Here is a 14089-nt window from a genome sequence, read left to right on the forward strand (position 1 = left end):
CTATTTCTAGATATACCCTGTCCTCAGAGGCATAAGCAAAGGAGCCCCATTTCTCCAACAATATGTGACTATGAGAAACAGAGGCTCCACACTTTGAACTCCTAGCACCAGCCCAGAAGAGCTCTGCAGAGCGCTGCAACCTTTTATGTGGGTCTTGATGGGTGTGTGCCTTCTGAGACACACAAAGTTCTTGTTGTGCCAGGCATGGTGTTGGGCATTGAGAACAGAGACAAGAGAGAGAGACATAGTCCCAGGCGAAGGGACTCACTGTCTTTGGTTACAGTGATTATCACCCTAGGATGTGAGAAAGAATATTTATAACGTGGAATGACAGAAGTCAGAGTTATTGGAAGACGCTGACTGAAAAATGTAATAAATGTGTAATCGTGGATAGTAAGTTTCAGGACTGATATTCTGATTAAACAAATGTCCCGGTTATTCAGGGAAACAAACAAAACCCCTTTAAAAATAGTATTGTTCCAAGATCATTTGGATTAGAATAAAAAGTAAAATAAAAACGCATTTCTTTTAGGATAGTATAGCGCCCTGTGGAAAGGTTGCTATTCTTGACTTTCTCCCATTTACTAGTATCACCACTCTGGGCAGGCTCATTTCTAAACCACTAACTTGTTTCTTTTATCTTGTATAGTTGATTGAAATAAAGAAATGTAGTGAGGCCATAAAGGAAATTCTCATAATAAGGAAATTACAATTTCTGTTTTATTGTTATTACTATCATTATGGTTAATTACAGCTTATTAGTGACATTGGAGAACTAATAAAAAACTAGGATACTATGAGCTAGGATACTTTATTCCTTTCTATTTATAAGGTAAGGCAAACAAAATGTTAAGGCAAAGGAAAGAAGGGAGAGAGGAAGAGTGGGGGTTACAACCACGGAAGCAAATGTCAGGCCCATGTTTGCTGGTGGGTTAAAGCTGGTGGATGACAGAGAAAAATCAGATCTCTGCCTGTACTGTCTGGTGTCCCAGGAATAATGACGACTTTACTAAGACCAGTAAACAAATGCTAATAGGAGGACAGGAAGACTAATGATGGGGGTGCCATAAGGGACTTACACCTCTAAGCATCCTGGTGTCCTGGTTTCCCAAGGTCAAATCAGTGTTTCCTTGAGGGTTCTGCAAGGGCGTGCAGATGTCCCCAGTGTACCAGCCAGGCCTGTGGCAAGAAGTCGGGGCACACTCCTATTGGTGATGTGGAGCGGGCTTAATAAAGGTTTGTTTACAAAGGGCCAGGAAGCCAAAAGGGAGTGCCTAAGCCAGGCCCTAATAACACTGAGGAATCTTTCTATTAAGGAGAGCAAAGAAAGGAGCAATCCTGAGAGAAGGAGAAAAAGAAGGAAGGCGGGGCGGGGAGGCCTGTAGGTCAGAGGTAGCCAGAGCAAGATGACTGTAGGAAATGAATGATGGGCCAGAGGAGGGAGTCAGGCAAGGAAGACCTTGGCTTCAGATGCCCTTGGCCTCCAGGACTCAGTAGTCCCCAGTGCACTCTGCTTGGTTCGATGTCCCAGGAAATAGGGTGGACATGGAGGGTTCTGGATGGGCCGATGGAAGAGTCCCTTGGGCCCAATTTACTGAATTAGAAAAATGTAGATTGAGAGGGGTTAGGTTGTGGGCAGGTCCTCAGGGTCTCTGAATCCCAAAAGAGATGAGAAACTTGATTAAAGCTACGGTAAGATTTGAATTAATTTTGAATGAGCCAATATATTTCTTGACAATATATTTAATCATGTTTTATTCCACCTGGTTTCAAACAACTATTGACAAGATGGGAAAAGGTAGATGAGCCTCCTTAAAAACAAGGTCTCACTCTTTATTTAATAGCATATTTATTGAGCAGCTCCTCTGCACTGGATGCCATCCTAGGTGAAGAGGCTAAAACAAGAAACTAGACTAAAACAGGTTGTCATGAAGCTTGCACAGTGAAGGGTCTAAAACTACTGGAGAAATACTTATTTTTATGCACAACTGGATTGTCAATTTTTCTAATAGTAGAGACTCTGTATGTATTATGACCAACAGCTGCAAGAGGTGCAACATTTATCACAATGGAGCGGACTACAAAAGAAAAATGACACAAAAGAACATTTTTATCTCTGCCCTGTTCCATGTGTTGAGGGGAGGGATAAATATGATATCACTGTTCTGCTGACCTGTGTATTCAAAATTCTAAACCTGCCACATCTATCCTCAAAACTAATACATGACTAGAGGAAAATGTTTCCAAAGGCACTCACATTTTACAGGTCTTTTATTTTATATCCCCAATGCCCACATTTATTCCCATTAATTATTTTTTTTAAATTATCACATTTGAAATTTAGCACTGACAACTGCCAAATTTTTAACACATCCATTTTTTCAACTAATCATTTTAATTATGGTCTTTAATCTTCCAACCTTGACCCTGTTGGTTCACTCATCGACAAGATTTAAACGAGAGTTATTGGCTCCATATGACAGAATAGTCTTTCTGAGACCAGGTGCTTCAGAGAAAATGAGGAATGGCTCCTGATGGTTGTTTTGAAAAGTCTGCAGGGCATACAAATTGATAACACTTGAGTCACCCAGTGCAGGGAAAGGAGAATTAGTAAAACATTTCCTATAAAGAGCGAGCCTCTGAACTTTTTGTCCTTATTTTTCTCTCAGAAATATCAGCAGTTTTGTCCGGGTTGATACAAAATGACCAGAAAGGCCCCATTTTTTAATAGGAAAAACTCCTTTCCAAGAACCATGACTTGTGTGTCCCCAGGGAACCCGGGGGTGAAAGCTGAAATGACGGAAATCTTCAAATTCAGGGAAAAGTCTGGCCGTCAGCCCTATTCAGAATGAGAACCTTTCCTAGCTCTGTGCATAAAGAAATAAAGTAGAAATTCGGGCATTGCCATGGCACTTTTCTGAAGAGACATTGCAGTTTCTTCAGCTCACAATTGTTCCTGGTGTGAAAGCAAAAATGAAGTTGTAGAGCCACGCAGCTGCTGGAAAAGATTATCTGTAACATTGTCAAAGGAAAACAGAAGCCAAACCAATAATAAAACAGGAGTGGGGGAATGGCAGTCTTGCCGAAAGCCCATACCAAATGTGAGCAAAGACTAGAGAGTCTAGGAGTCTACCTCAGCTTATTTTTGGAGAAGGAACAATACCATTATGAAAATTGAACTAAGTATTTCTAAAACAATTTCTTATATTTTTTTTATTGATTTCAGAGAAGAAGGAAGAGAGATAGAAACATCAATGATGAGAGAAAATCATTGATTGGCTGCCTCCTGCATGCCCCCTACTGAGGATTGAGCCCACAACCTGGGTATGTGCCTTTAACCGAAATCGAAACCGGGACCCTTCAGTCTGCTGGCCAATGCTCTATCCACTGAGCCAAACCAGCTAGGGCTGAACTAAATATTTCTTATGTCTTACGCAATGCTAAGGGGTCATAATAGAAAAGATGGGCATTTTATCTTTAAAACAAGACAAAATAAATATTTGAATTTAGGAAATGTCTTACAAATAATAATAATCTAATATTATTCTTGATGATAGATAAATAGATCTTTCCTTTACCCATGTATAGATTTCTCTTTGGGCAAATAATGAGCATACTTATTGTCCTCCATGGGCATTGCTTTTCTCAAAGGATTTTCTTAAGTCAACTGGGAAGTTGTGAGAGATGAAATAAGCAATAATTTAGTATGGACAAAATGAAAATTACCAACAACGTTATTGCTTTTTATTGTCTGTCATAGAGCCACATGGAAATGTTGAGGGTTGAAATGTTTCTGATTAAAATAAAGATTTTTCAACTGCTCTTCTGGTTGGATGTCTACTACTTGCTTTGAAATTTTTTGATGTAATTCTTAACTATTACTCCATTACAAACTAAGGAAATCCTCTAATACTTGAGAAAAACTAGAATATTTAAAAATATATTTGTTGACAGCTTTATCTGAAGAGTGCATATTCTGCAAACTTCCATGTCAGAAGAAAAGCTCTGAACTAATTTAATTTTGATGGAGTAGGAAAGGAGGGAAAATACAATATTTAAATAACTCCATCACTTAATTTGCTATTTTACATGGATCTTTGATAATATGTTTAAAATAGGATGCTTTATCTTACCTTAAGCAAAGTCACAAGCCTTGATCCCATGGTTTCCAATGGTTTATGGCTCAAGGTTAAACAAAGGTAAAAATATTTCTTCATTTGGGAAATTTTGATGTACTATATGTAATTTAGCAATATATAAAAGAAATGTAGTTTTACAGTTGTTTGTATGGAAAATAAGATAATAGTTCATAAATAATAATACTAGAATAAACTGTTTTATATCCTCACAACTGTAAACCTACTTTTACCCACCCTGTATATGTAGTATTATCCCATTTTGGTAAAATACAACAAAATATAGAAAACATGTTAAATTGCATAGAACTTGATAAAATAAGTACTTACGCAATATTTTATATAAATGTGATATATTCATGTAGGTGTGAATCTGTATGAATGCATGATATATGTATGTGTCATTTATCAGCATATGCTGTATGTTCACAGATAAACACGGGAGAGAAGAAAGACTGGCATGACAATACCAAAATGGTTATTTCTGGAAATTTTGCTCTTTTGTCTTTGGGCTATCTACAGTTTTCTAAAATTATGCAAGGAGCATATTTGAGTTTTTGAAATGATTATGACAGATACCCTGTTTGTTTTCAAGATCACTCTTTTACACCTCCCTTTGTTCTGTGAGTGGCTGAAATGTATAGACTGAATCCATGGACTCAAAGGATTGCTTTAGCCAATTTAATTTCAACTTGCAGGAAATTCTGGGAGAAGTCAGAGTGAAGTTGGGCATTTATTTCCCTGATCCGTGGTATCATCGAGGATGAATCTTTCCCTTGACCAAGTGTTGTGGCGCCTAGCAGGTGGTATTGACAAACATCCTCCCTCTCTCTACAGATTTCTGTAATTATCTTTTAACCCCAAGTGCTTTTGCTACGCTCGAGGTACTGTCTTTTTCCTACATCAGGCCCACACCTTTTAAATAATCTCTTCAATATCTCCCAACAAATAACACAATTGCATGTGTTAACTTGCAGCTAATATAAACATAATTGAAACATGGGGATAAGTCCTATAACTACATTGTTTCTTAAGCCTCACTATTAATGGTGGTCTTGGGACTTCTTTGACCATGGGAATTCATTATAGGTAGAGTTCAAGATATGCTCACATAACTGTGGAGAGCGGCTACAGTGTTTGGACAGGTTCAAGCCTCGGACTAATGAGAGGGCACCGTCCTCTCATGGCCACGTGCAAGTCCCAGCTTGGAGGGCAGGGCCCTCCCAGCACAATTATAGCCAACAGCTATAGTTGTAAGCTTGAACCTATGGTCCGAACACATGGCCCCACGTGCCTGAGTGATGTGGGCTTGATAGAGTTCAGGTGCATGTAGTTGAGTAGGATTGAAACCCACGAGAATGTTGTAAACATCTTGACCACGCCCCTACTTTGCCTCGTGGAATCTGGCTATAAAATAAAGACACGGCTTGTAGTCCGTGGCTCTGTTGCTAGCTCTCCATCAGAAAGGACAGCGTCCCACCCAGACCCAGCTTTCATTCTCTTGTCTGTCTTTTCTCAATCCTTCACCGCCCCCACTCAGGCTCACAGAACCTGGCTGAGCTGGCGCAGCACGTAAACACCCAACGTGGGGCTGAGTGTGCCATGGCCAGGCCGGCTTGCCACAATAATATATATTGCAATGGAATTGCTGTTAGAAAAGTTAAGGATTGAACTAGCAGAATTGGGACAGAACTGAATTATAAATTTTTCCATCTTCATTGGAATATAAAATCATTATAAAGTTTTTAGGGTCCTGGGTTGTCTTTATAACCATCCTGAAATGAATTTATTTTCTCTCCTAGTTCCCACCTTTAATCCATTTCACCCAGGGTCTTTCCTGGTCTGCCAGTGCCTTTCCTGTCCATGTTGCCATATGTGCTGGTATCACCAGACGGGGGCTGGCCCAGAGCAGGTCTGCCTCAGGCCAGCCTGTACTGTGTGGGTCCCTGACTTCGTGTAGGAAAGATTTCGCTGCACCAGTCCAGATGGGTTTGAGAGTGTGTTTATCAATGCTGGGGACAGCAAAGCAAAAGAAGAAATTAGAGTGGAAGAAACAATAGGGAAGAGCCTAGGGCCAGCCGTGGGCAAACTACGGCCCAAGGGTGGATCGGCCCATTTGAAATGAATAAAACTAAAAAAAAAAAAAAGACCGTACCCTTTTATGTAATGATGTTTACTTTGAATTTATATTAGTTCACACAAACACTCCATCCATGCTTTTGTTCCGGCCCACTGGTCCAGTTTAAGAACCCATTGTGGCCCTCGAGTCAAAAAGTTTGCCCACCCCTAGGCGGTGTTTGGCTCTCTAGAATGTTACAGGAAAGAAGTGGGTTGAAGCGGGGCTGCTTTAGCTCACTGGGAAGTCAGAACAAAAGGGGGCCTTAGAGGATGAGGTGAGCCAGGGTCAAGCTGCTGCTGCCCACTGCTCCCCTGACTGCAAGTCTCATGGAGACCCTTAGAAAGGAAACGTTCATGCCCAGGAAGGGGCATGGGTGTGCTCTAGAGCAAGCCTACATTCCTGCCTCAAGTCTTTGTCCTGAGGGCTTTTTATCCTTTTTTTTTTTTTTTCCTTGCAAGCAAGAATGTTAGGAAAGTACTTTAGTAGAATATTCATCAGTTTTCAAAATGAGCATATAGGGGATTTATGGATTATTCTTTGGTCTGTTTTACTGTTTTGCTTTTATCTTAGGTCTGTCTGGCTTTCATGGGGTTTGTTATTTGTTCCCCAATTTCATCTGTCCTTGGGTTTAGCTGGCACAGATGGCATTAATTGGGTCTTTGTTCCCTGTTTTCCCAGGCCAGGGTGATTTCAGCTGTGTATTTTCTGACTAGGGAGGAGGGTATAAACCATTTGCTCACAAGTGTCCTTGGATAGGGAAGATAAGATCTTGTGATTCACAAGCTGGCTGAAAGCTGCCCAAACAGTTTGGCTTTAATTTTCTTGACTCAGTTTCCACATTCCACTTGCCCAGGGATTTTCCTAGCATCTGACTGTCCTGCTACACGGGGAGCATAGAAGAGATTCTGTGCCCATGATCAGAATTGGTTGGCAGAGGCATGGTAAAAGAGGGTTCTAATATTTTAGAATAAAAATTTTTAAAAAGCACTCCCACTTCTGACAATGATTAAGTAGCAGGGAAAGAATTAACCTCCTGCCTGAAATAATATGTGCCCAAGGCCTGGGAAAGCAGCATTGCAAAAGGCAAATGAAATCATTCCTGGAGCTCACGCATGTCCAGGAATACTGTTTGTTCTCACCAATCAAACTGGGATGGACTATGCGGCGCGGCTACAGTGTTTGGATGGGTTCAAGCCTTGGTCTGATGAGAGGGCACCGTCCTCTCGTGGCCACGTGCAAGTCCCAGCTTGGAGGGCAGAGCCTTCTCAACACAATTATATCCAACAGCTGTAGTTATGAGCTTGAACCTGTGGTCTGAACACGTGGGCTCACGTGATAGAGTTCAGGTGCATGTAATTGAGTGGGACTGAAACCCACAAGAATGTTGTAAACATCTTGATCACACCCCTACTTTGCCTCGTGGCATCTGCTATAAAATAAAGACACGGCTTGTGGGCGCGGGTGCTGTCCATCAGAGAGGGCAGCATCCCACCGAGACCCAGCTTTCATTCTTTTGTCTGTCTTTTCTAAGCCTTTCATCACCCCCACTCAGGGTCACTGAACCAGGCTGAGCTGGCATGAGTATGCCATGGCCGTGCCGGCTCCCCACAATGGACCTCACAATATGCATGGCAAAAAGATGTGTTCTTAGAAGGTCTTAGTGGTGAAACCAAATTAGGCTATACTGATAGTACCTAGCACCGCTGAAGAGCAAGCTTGAAGAAAATCAAGCTGTTCCCAAGAAACTTAACTATATTCCAGAAAGTAACTCATGTATGTTTATAGGAACACTAAAAATTCCAGGAATTAACAACAGAAAATCATAATGTTGAACATCAATTTAAACATTACCAGGTACGGGACCTGGCCAGATAGCTCAGTTGGTTAAGAGTGTTGTCCCAATATGGCAAGGTTGCAGGTTCAATCCCATCAGGGCACATACAAGAATCAACCAATGACTGCATAAATGAGCAGAACACAAAAGCTCTCTTATCTCTTTCTCTCTTCCTTCCTCCTTTCCTCTCTCTCAATCAATAAATAAAATTTAAAAAAATTACCAAGTATGTAAAGAAGCAGGAAAAGCACCCCACAATGAAAATAATCAATCAATAGAAATAGACTCAGCGATGATAAAATTAATTAGTAGACAAGGACATTTAAACAGTCACTATAACTATATTTTATATGTTCAAGAGGAATAGGAGCACATGAGTATGTTAAGCAGAGAAATAAAAGATATTCTAAAACCCCAGCTTGGATATCTGGAGATGAAAAATACAATATCATAAATGAAAAATATTTGGTAAAATTATCAACAGATTAAACACTGTTGAATAAAAGAGCAGAAAATCAGAAAATGTAGCAAACTATCAAAAACAAAACAAAGAAAGGGACAATTTCAAAAGGAGTACTATATCTGCAATTGTAGTCTCAGAAAGAGGTGCATAAAGAAACACTTGAAAATAATGACTGAAAACTTTCCAAATTTAATGAAATAATAGTCCGAGAATCAAGAAGCTCAATTAACTCTAAGCAATATAACCATGAAGAAAATTACACTAAGGCATGAATTATAAAAGAAAGCAACTGATAAATTAAATTTCATCAAAATTTTAAAACTTTCTCTTCAAAATATACTCTTAGGAAAATAAAAAGTTAAGCTACAAGCTGGGAGAAAATATATACAAAACATGTATTTGACCAAGGACTTGTATCTAGAATATATAAAGTACATTTATAACTCAATGATAAGAAACCACCCATTACAAACTGGTAAAAGATTTGAGCAGACACTTTACCAAATAAGACATAAAGAAGGCATATAACACACATAAAGATGCTCAACATCATTAGTTGTCATAGAAATGCATAGTAAAACAATAATGAAGAACTACTATACTTTCACTAAAATGTCAAACTTTTAAAATAATGATAATGCTAAATTTGGCAAGATAAGGAGCAATTAAAATATTCATATAGTGTTGATGAAAATGGAAAAACAGTTTTGTGATTTCTTACAAATTAAACATAAGCCACTATATGATGCAGCCATTTTTCTCCCAGGCATTTACTCAAGAGAAATAAAAGCACACATCCACACAGACACTTACACACAAATGCCCATGGCTAATCGTAACTCTGATGTGATTATATTCGGAGCTCGGGTCTTAAAAGAAGTAATTATAAAATGAGGCTGTGAGGGCGGGCTGTAATACAATCATACTATCCTTACAAGAAGAAGAAATTTGGACACACAAAGAAACACCAGGAATGCACATGCACAGAGAAAAAACAAGGCAAGGAGCGAGTTCTCGTGGGAAACCAAACCTGACCACACCTTGATCTCGGATTTCTGGCATCCAGAACTGTGAGAAAATAAGTGTCTGTTGTGTAAGCCACCCAGTCAGTGGTATTTTCTTATGGCATCACTAGCAGATGAATAAAATGTCTATCAACAGGTAGATGGATAAACAAGTTGTGGTACATCCATACAATGGAATACTACATGGCCATAAAAAGAACAGACTATTCATACATTCTACAGTGTGGTTGTATCTCAATATACTTATGCCGAGTGAAAGAAGCCAGAACAAAAAAAAGTATTATATGACGTGTATGTGTTCTGTATAAATTTCTGGAAAATGCAAACATCTATAATGAAAGAAAGCAGATCTGTAGTTACCTACGGATTCCCAAGGGGCACGAGGAAATTGTTAGGGGTAGGGAGTGGATATATTCTTATTTGATTGTAGGTTTCCTTAATGCACACCATTTAAAATTCACCAAATTGTATACTTTAAATAAGTACAGCAATTATACTTCAATACAACCAGAAGTTTTTTACAAAAGAATCAGTTGAAATAAGTCACCTGATACTTTTTCATCCACAGAACCTGCCCCTCACTCTCAGTGTGACTACCACAACCAAAAGGCAGGAGGAAACTGCAAATGATGATTATAAGCATGTCATTTATCCCTTTGGGCTGTCTTTCCCACTTTATTAAATTGTTCATAGTGATCCCAAAAGATGCGAGTCCCAAAATGATCTGCCTAGAAATAGGAAAGTTGAGGAGCTGAAAATGAAGGGAAAATGTAACGCCAGCAGGAATGATGAGGTAAGATGCCTTAGCCACCGCAGAGAGCTAGCTTGAGCAGTCCCATGCCAACAAAGGTTTCCACAGCCATAAAGCCACTGACTGTTTCTCCAAAATACTGACTAAAATCTATCCAACTTTTTAAAAAATATTTCTATTGATTTCAGAGAGGAAGGGAGAGGGAGAGAGAGAGAGAGAGAGAGAGAGAGAGAAACATCAATGATGAGAGAGAATCATTGATCAGCTGCCTCCTGCACGCCCCACACTGGGGTTTGAGCCCACAACCCAGGCACCGGGAATCGAACTGTGACCGCCTGGTTCATAGGTCTACGCTCAACCACGCCGGCCAGGCAAATCTGTCCAACCTTATACTGAGAATCAATATAAGTGGAAGCAAGCAAAACAAATCCTCTGTAACAAGGCTCTATTATTAGTCCAAGTGCAGGACACCAAGTCCTGAACCACCATACCTTCCCTTTTTTCTCACCCCCTCACATGTAAAAACACATACCACAGGCATGTCTCTGCAGAGGATCACGCAGTCAGGGGAGTTGATAACAAATGTAGAGTGGCATTAAGACAGGAAAACTGACTTACTCTTTCAGACGCTTTCACTTCTCACAGAAACTGCAAGTGCATTAATTCCTTTGATCCCCACCATTTGCCTGCAGAGCAAGCAGCACCTGCATATCATCCCAGTGTGAGGGCTGAGGGGAGTGGAGAGCAGAGGCATTAAGTGCCTCCAACTCAGGGGGGAATCTCGGGCAGATCAGAGTAAACCCTCTCACCTGTTCCCTGTTTATCTGGACCCTGAGCCAGTGGGGCTCCAGGCCTTACCTTTGAGGTCTGTTAGGTGGAGGAAACCTTGCTATTGTCAGGGACTGCACTGGAATTTGGTGCTAAATATTTATTCAATGAGTAGGTAAATGTTTAAGGAAACTATCCGTGCAAAGATAAGGACAAATCAGAAGTGAAGACGTGAGCCAATCTGCCCGTGGTCTGTTTACTATGCATTAGCAGAAACCAAAACTGGAGTCAGCATACTTTCAGCTGAAAAGACACCACATTAAACGACTTCCGTGAAGCACTTTGGTGGACATGAATAATGTTTTCAGTTAACAACACGGGAGTTGAGTCTTCCATTATTCTGAGATTTTCCCTTCGGCATTAGTGGAAGCATCTCCAAGCTGGAGAGGACCAGAAACTTTGCTGGTACAATAAAAACATAAAAAATTAACATGACTTAGGTTGCCCCTTCCTTTAATAGTTCCCATCCAAAAGGCCATAAGTCACTTCAGTAAAAACACCTCAATTTTTGTAAACCCTGGACCCGTATTTAGGTTTATATGCTCCCATTGAATTTATGCATTTGATACAGGAAAAATTAAGTTGGTTGCCTGTTTTATTATGTCCTAGATATGTGACCACACCAGTACTTTCAGCAAGGGGAGGGCACAAAACAGATTTCACAGAAGACCACCCACAACTTTCTCTTTCTTCCTGAGATTTCAAGCCTCCATGCTCTGAACCAGATTATTAACCATAAATAACTAACTCTAGTTAAGGAGTCCTGTAAGATTAGACAGTGTGGGAGTAACAATAGTAATAACTATGACCTACTAAGTGCCTGACTGACCTTACCTAATATCTTTAATTTTATCAAATACTAGAACATAATCATGCATGGTTAACCCTATTTTCTCCATTTTAAAGACTTAAAATGATAGTGGATTTGCCTAAATCTCCATAAATAATTTGGAGAAACTTGATTTTGATCAAGTTCTCTTGTGGGGAGCAGCTACAGTGTTTGGACAGGTTCAAGCCTTGGACTAATCATTAGTCACTAATGAGAGGGCACAGTCCTCTCATGGCCACGTGCAAGTCCCAGCTTGGAGGGCAGAGCCCTCCCAGCACAATTATAGCCAACAGCTGTAGTTGTAAGCTTGAACCTATGGTCCGAACACGTGGCCCCACGTGCCTGAGTGATGTGGGCTTGATAGAGTTCAGGTGCGTGTAGTTGAGTAGGATCGAAACCCACAAGAACGCTGTAAACATCTTGATCACACCCTTACTTTGCCTCGTGGCATCTGCTATAAAATAAAGACATGGCTTGTGGGCGTGGTCGCTGTCTCTCAGAGAAGCAGCGTCCCACCAGACCCAGCTTTCATTCTCTTGTCTTTTCTAAGTCTTTCAGCCGCCCCCACTCAGGTTCACCCTTGGCCGTGCTGACGCGGCACATTCTCTCTGTTTAAATTTTTCATCACTAAAACCCATCTTTTAAAAAAATTAAAAGGTGACTCTGGTCCAATTAGTAGGGAAAAAATCTGTCAGCTGCTTCAACCATTATCTCAAAGCAAGATTATAACCATTTACATAGGTAGCTGGGGAAGCATTTTACTACTTCTCTAGAAAGTAACACAAAAATTTCTCAGGTTGTGTTGGTATCCAATCTTATACATGTAAATTCAGTTCTGAAATATTGCTCACCCTCTGAGCAGGCTCTTCCAGTTCTACTCAATTCCATTTAAACAGTGCCCAGTGATGGTACCAAGTAGCATATACCAAGTATAAGAACATGACATGGCTAACCCATTCCTTTCAGGCAATTTCTCAGCCTCTATGCATTGCAACAAGATGGGTTTTGTCATAATAATTACTATAAGTTACTGGCAGCATGGCAAAGCAGAAAATGAATAAAGTCCCAGCTTCATCCCTTAACAACTGATTGACCTTAAGAAAATCTCTTAATTTCTCAGAGTACTTATTTTCTAATCCAGAAAATGGGTTAATACCACTTTCCTGGTACACTTGACAGGAGTTTTAAATGAGATAATGCAAGTCAGCTGTTTAGTGATAAATTAATGGTGATAACTATGTTACCATTATTATAAACTATATATGTAAAATACCAATTAGTCTAAAATTAATTTGCCTCTCTCCATGTATACATGTACTATTACTAGTAAAATACTCAACCTTTTTTTCCACACAATTTCCATTTCTGAGAAAACAGTGCAGTGTGGTCAGAAGTAAGTTGAGGAAATATTGAACACTATAAATATCATAAATTTGAAAGGACAAGGATAAGAACTAGGAACAAAACAGATTGACACTTTTTGATTCTATAATAAAAGGATAGAGCAAAAAGCATGTGTCCTTAAATAGTTTGTTTGGGTTTTTTTTTCCCCCTTCTAACTTGGCTCTCTGATACCATCATGCATATTTTTTGACATTTACAGAACATCCTGCTAATCTGGAGGGAAATGCTAGAAGCAAGAGATGAAATTTGGGAGAAACACTTTTAAAAATCTCCTTGGGGTCATTTTGGGCAATTGAGTTTCGATTTGATCAAATTAAGACAGAAAAATATGCATGTAAATAACCAACCAAATCTCCTGATCTGAAGACAATTTTATTTAAAATAAGTTTAGTTTCCCTTTAAAGTAGCTTCACATGTTATGTGATGTTGCTACAGAGTCAAAGCAGAAGTAGCTATGAAAATCCAGCTGTCTTCTATTAAACCAGACATTTAAAGGGATTTTCAAAAATAAAATCAAGTAACTTCATATCAAAGTAGTTAATCCACTGTCAAAGTGGGGAAAAGAAATCAAATTTGAGGGGATTATTCCAATTCTTTGGGGTCATACTCTAGTTAGGGAAGAAAATTATTTTTTCTCTGCTCTTTTGAATTTTTGGCTGAGACCCCTGCAATAAAAGACAAATTAACAAGAAAAAGACAG

The sequence above is a fragment of the Myotis daubentonii genome, chromosome 8, assembly GCF_963259705.1.
Source record: "Myotis daubentonii chromosome 8, mMyoDau2.1, whole genome shotgun sequence".
Classification (NCBI taxonomy): Eukaryota; Metazoa; Chordata; class Mammalia; order Chiroptera; family Vespertilionidae; genus Myotis; species Myotis daubentonii.